At 52.4% G+C, this 5,045-nt stretch overlaps 1 long non-coding RNA gene across 5 annotated transcripts; it reads right to left on the bottom strand.

Annotated features, from left to right (window-relative positions):
* Positions 1 to 1,505: 1,505 nt before the first annotated feature.
* LOC306810242 lies at positions 1,506 to 4,961 on the bottom strand. 5 transcript variants are annotated; one of them, XR_013776412.1, is made up of 4 exons: positions 4,799 to 4,961; positions 4,593 to 4,725; positions 4,502 to 4,553; positions 1,506 to 4,448 (listed from the first exon to the last, which is right to left on the bottom strand). It is a non-coding gene; the product is annotated as an uncharacterized lncRNA (long non-coding RNA). The 5 variants fall into 5 exon arrangements; XR_013776414.1 differs by having other exon boundaries at positions 4,593 to 4,675; positions 4,827 to 4,961; XR_013776411.1 differs by lacking the exon at positions 4,502 to 4,553 and having other exon boundaries at positions 1,506 to 4,475; positions 4,593 to 4,620; positions 4,726 to 4,961.
* Between the last annotated feature and the right edge of the window lie 84 nt (positions 4,962 to 5,045).

Raw genomic sequence — 5,045 nt, 5'->3', positions numbered from 1 at the left:
CCATGGTGGCCAATGCTGGCACAGGAGTGGCTCCATGGTGGCCAGTGCCAGCCCAGTGGTGGCCAGTCCCAGCCCAATGTGGCCGCAGGGAGCTGGTGCCTGACCTGTAGCTGAAGTCCGTAACTTGCACTGCTTTGATTAAAGCTAATAACTGGGGACAGTCTGGAGGCTATTTAAGAAAAAAAAAAACACTTGAAAACTTGAACAGATTTTTTGGTTTTTATAATTTTTTTTCGGTTTTTTTTTTAGTTGACTAGGCTGTACATCTACGTGTTGGCTGCTACAGAGTCTCCTCTCACTCCTCTTCCTCCTCATCCTCCTCCTCTCGCCCGGCCCCACAGTGGCCACCAGCTCCTATTCCCACTCAACCAGGAGGTTTGGGACCCCCTCAGCCCCTCTCTCCTGGGAACCCCCCAGCTCTCACACTTCCAGGCTGTTTTGTTTCCCCCCTTACTCTCAGTTCTACCTTGGTTCTGGGTCACGGTACCAGGGTGCTCACATACCTCCTTTTTTTCTCTTTTTATTTTTTTTTTTTTTTTTAATTTTAAAAACCACCCAAACAATTCCAAAATTATGGTCCGTTATTCACTCTGTGTAATTCTGTGTTTAATAGATTTGTTCATTTACAAAAGGCTCCTCACCATGAAATACAAAGTGTTTTGATGTTTAAAGGTAAAAGAAGAATAATATCCTGATGAAACCCAAGGTGATTGTGCTCGGAAAAGAGGTACTGTATCCCTGAAAGCCTGTTCAAGCACTAAGTGCATTTACAAATCTCTGAGAATGTTTTTTTTTTATACTAAAATTGACCATTATATTCTACTGTGAGAAGTGCTGGCTGCACTATATTGTTTTAAAAATGAGAAAACAAAATGAAAAAAAAAAAAGAAAAAAAAAAAGAAAAAAAAAAACCAACACAAAACCTGCAAGCCGTGTGTCTGGATGGTGTTTTTCCCAAAGTAAAACCAGGATCTTGCTGGATGTGTGCTCTGGAGTCTCTCTTTGCTTTGCTGTGGCCTCCCCCAGAGCTGGGACATTCCCCCCCCCGCTCCAGGAGATTTTTAGGGCACGGAGGAGCACCTATAAATAACCTGTTAACGATGCTGAGCCATTAATCCCAGCACCAGTCTCCGCCTCACACCCAAGGGGCTGCACATGGGACAAATCCCTGGGATTAGGGCTGTGGCCTCACGTGCACCCGTGGGATGCCTGTCCCTGGTGGGTGCTGCTGGTGCTGAGGTCAGGCACTGTGTCCCCATCCTGTCACCAGCACTGGGGGTGGCACCTCTGCTGCCATTGTCACAGTTTCCCACTGGGTTTCCCCATGGCAGGACCATTCCTGGTGCCCAGGTGGGATGGGGGCTCTTAAATCTCCCAGCAGCAGCAGTGAGTGAGTCACACTGGGATGATGGATCTGAATCCCAAATAACTCCTGCCTGTGGATGGATGTCCCTTGGTGGGACACACAGCATGGCTTTATCCCAGCCAGGGAGGGGACAGGGATGGGATGGGATGGGATGGGATGGGATGGGATGGGATGGGATGGGATGGGATGGGATGGGATGGGATGGGATGGGATGGGATGGGATGGGATGGGATGGGGGCAGGACAGGGATGAAGATGGAAATGGGATGGAGACAGGCATGTGGATAGGATGGGATAAGAATGGGGAAGAGGATGGGGATGGGGACAGGGATGGGAACAGGATGGGATGGGATGCGATAGGACACGATGGGATGCAATGGGATGGGACAGGGACAGGTAGGGTGCTGGGGACACAGCCACGTGCCTGGAGCTGCCCCGTGGCCGTGGCTGAGGCTGGGGCTGGCAGCTCCATTCGTCTCCTTTGCTCACTCCCACAATGGTGCGTGGCTCTGCCGCATTTCTGGCACACCAGGAGGGGACAGCTCCGTCACCGGCGTGACAGCCGATCCAGGGAACAAAGAGAAATTGGGACAAAAGGAAATCTTCACAGAGGTTAAGGTTTCTGATGGGGGGGGGGGGGGGGGGGGAATGGTGCCACTGCCTGCTTGTTAAAATTAGCCCGTCTGGAGGAAGATCTTTGCTCAGATCTTTGTCATTAATAAGATGCCACATCAAAGGAATGTGGAGCGCAGCACGGCTCCTGGCGGGTCCCTCTGTGCAGGGCAGCCCCTCCTTGGGGACCCCCCCGCACCAAAGGGGGGACTCTACGAAGGCTGGGGTGCAAGGAGCCGTGCTGGGGGCTCCAGGAGAAACTTTGCTCCGTCAGCTGCGCCCGTGGGAGGAGGATTCATTAGCGCTGCCTCCATCAGATTTCCTAGCTCGCCATAAATCAGGGCGAGTGGCTGGGAGCGACGGCGCGATCCATCTTGCAGGTCTCCAAGTCATTACATTTCATTAGGAGGTGTGTGGGGGTTTTTATTATTTAGCAGGTTAATTCTCCCCTCAGATCGCTCCTTGGGAGGAGGATTTCGCTGGGCACGGGGAGGTTTCAAGCCTGGAATACAAAATAAACGGGTCCCTCCTTGGCAGGCACCTGCCTCCAGTCAGGGCTGCTGCAGTGCCAGCTCTGGCAGGTGCAGGTGAGCACGTGGGGACCCAAAATGTGCACAGACACCTGTGGGAGATTGGGCAGGGACACCTGAGGTACATCCCAGCACTGAGGATGAAGACACCACAACTCACTGCCCTCCCATTCCATGGGGCACAGCACCCACCAGGAACACACTGAAGGAAACAATGCTTCTTCTGGCCTACAAATACATTCCTATTCAAATAATAATAATAATAATACCAATTTCTAAGGCAGGTGTGCACGAGGCTGATATTAAACTTAGCGGCCGCCTTTGCTGTTTGGGAGAGAGGAGGAGAGACAGGCAGTATAAATTGCATGGCTGCAAAAGGACTTAAAAAAAACCGTCTCTCATTTTGATTGATATTAGCTTCACAATTTAAGCTTTAGATTTATCTAAAAATAAATTTGCTTCCACGCTCCGCATTCTGTATGACAAGTGCTTTTCTCTTCCCTTTGTTGGGTTTGTCACTGCTGGCAGGGCGGTGTAGGGAGGGGGCCAGGGCTGAGCACCCCCTGTTCACTGGCCCCTGAGGGTGAAACAGCTCAAGGCTTGGTGGGGCAGGGGCTAAAAGAGCCAAAGTTAATCCCTGAAGGTGGCAGAAACCTCCTGTGCTGGGATGTCACTGTGGTGGCTGTGGTGTCCCCATCCTCATAGAACCACTGCAGGGTGCAGAGTGATGATGCAGGGCTTTGGTGACAGCTGCTCTTCCCACACCCTAAATTCTTTTTGAAGACCACTGACATGGGGCCTCTTGGCTTTTGGGCACTGAGATCTGCATGGGAGGGGAGAAAATTGGTTTATATCTCATTTTACTGGAAAATCCCATCTCTGGTGCTGTAGCTGGGGGCAGCCACGGTGCTGAGCCCATCTCTGGCACATTGTGTGGCTCAGTCCTGATCCAGGGCTCCCCAGGCACCACACATGGCCCAGCCAGGACTGGCCACTCTGGTCTTGTGGCCAGTCAACCAAGTTTCTTGTTTTCACCCAAGAACCAGCCTAGAAGCAGAGCAGCTCAGCCCCTCATTGAATTATGAAGCAGGAGCTGCCACCTCCGCCTCTCCCAAGGAGCGATAATGAAACATATTCATCCCTCACCCTGGGGAAATACTTAAACCACAATACCGGAGATGTATGTAAATCACATTTAAACGGAGACGGTGCCGTTAACGCTGACGGCGACTCATCGAGCTGGAAGATGAAGTGTCCCCTCTGCTGCTACAGCGTTTGCTGAGAGAGCTGGGCTGTCCCCAGGGCCCTGGCCAGGGTCTCTCTCAGTGTCACCGTGTCACCACGCCACTGGTGCCCACCCAAAACGGTCCTTCACACCTGCACAACATCCAGCTGTTAAAGGAACGCTCACCACTGCAGGTGGATGGGATGAGGAGGAAAGGAGTTACAGAGGGGTGATGGATGGGATGGGGGTGAGGATGGGAATGGGATGGAGATGGGCTAGGGACTGGAGGGGATGGGATGGGGATGGGATGCGAAGCACTGGTTTGCTCCCGGCCCGGTAGCGGCCCCGCCGCTGCGCTCGGGGTGCGGGATCAGGCCCGGCCCGCGCTCCCTGCTCCTGCCGGGGCCGGTCCCGCATCGCGCGGTGTGTGCTGCCCTCCAGAGGAGCCACCGTGCACCGCATCCCTGCACCGCACCTGTGCATCCTAACCATTCACCGCATCCCTGCACCGCACCTGTGCATCGTAACCATTCACCGCATCCCTGCACCGCACCTGTGCATTGTAACCATTCACCGCATCTGTGCATCAAATCCCTGCACCGCACCTGTGCATCTCACATCCCTGTACCACACGTCTACATCATTGTATCCCAGTACCACACCTGTAAATCACACCCCTGTACCATACCTGTAAATCACATCCCTGTATCACACCTCTACATCATTGTATCCCAGTACCACACCTGTAAATCACACCCCTGTACCATACCTGTAAATCACATCCCTGTATCACATCTGTACATCACATCCCTGCACCGCACCTGTGCATCGTCACCGTGCACCGCATCCCTGCACCGCACCTGTGCACCTCACATCCCTGTACCACACCTCTACATCATTGTATCCCAGTACCACACCTGTAAATCACATCCCTGTACCACACCTGTAACACATCTCTGCATCACACCTGTACATCACATCCCTGTACCAGACCTGCACACATCGCTGTACCACACCTGTAAATCACATCCCTGTACCACATCTGTACATCACATCCCTGTACCACACCTGTAAATCACATCCCTGTACCACACCTCTACATCATTGTATCCCAGTACCACACCTGTAACACATCCCTGTACCATACCTGTAAATCACATCCCTGTATCACATCTGTACATCACATCCCTGTACCACATCTGTAAATCACATCCCTGTATCACACCTGTACATCACATCCCTGTACTACATCTGTACATCACATCCCTGTACCACACCTGCACACATCCCTGTACCACACCTGTACATCTCAC

The sequence above is a fragment of the Erithacus rubecula genome (assembly GCF_903797595.1).
Source record: "Erithacus rubecula genome assembly, chromosome: 19".
NCBI classification, from domain to species: domain Eukaryota; kingdom Metazoa; phylum Chordata; class Aves; order Passeriformes; family Muscicapidae; genus Erithacus; species Erithacus rubecula.
Note: the sequence above shows the minus strand (reverse complement) of the source record. Positions and strands in the feature narration are given on the sequence as shown.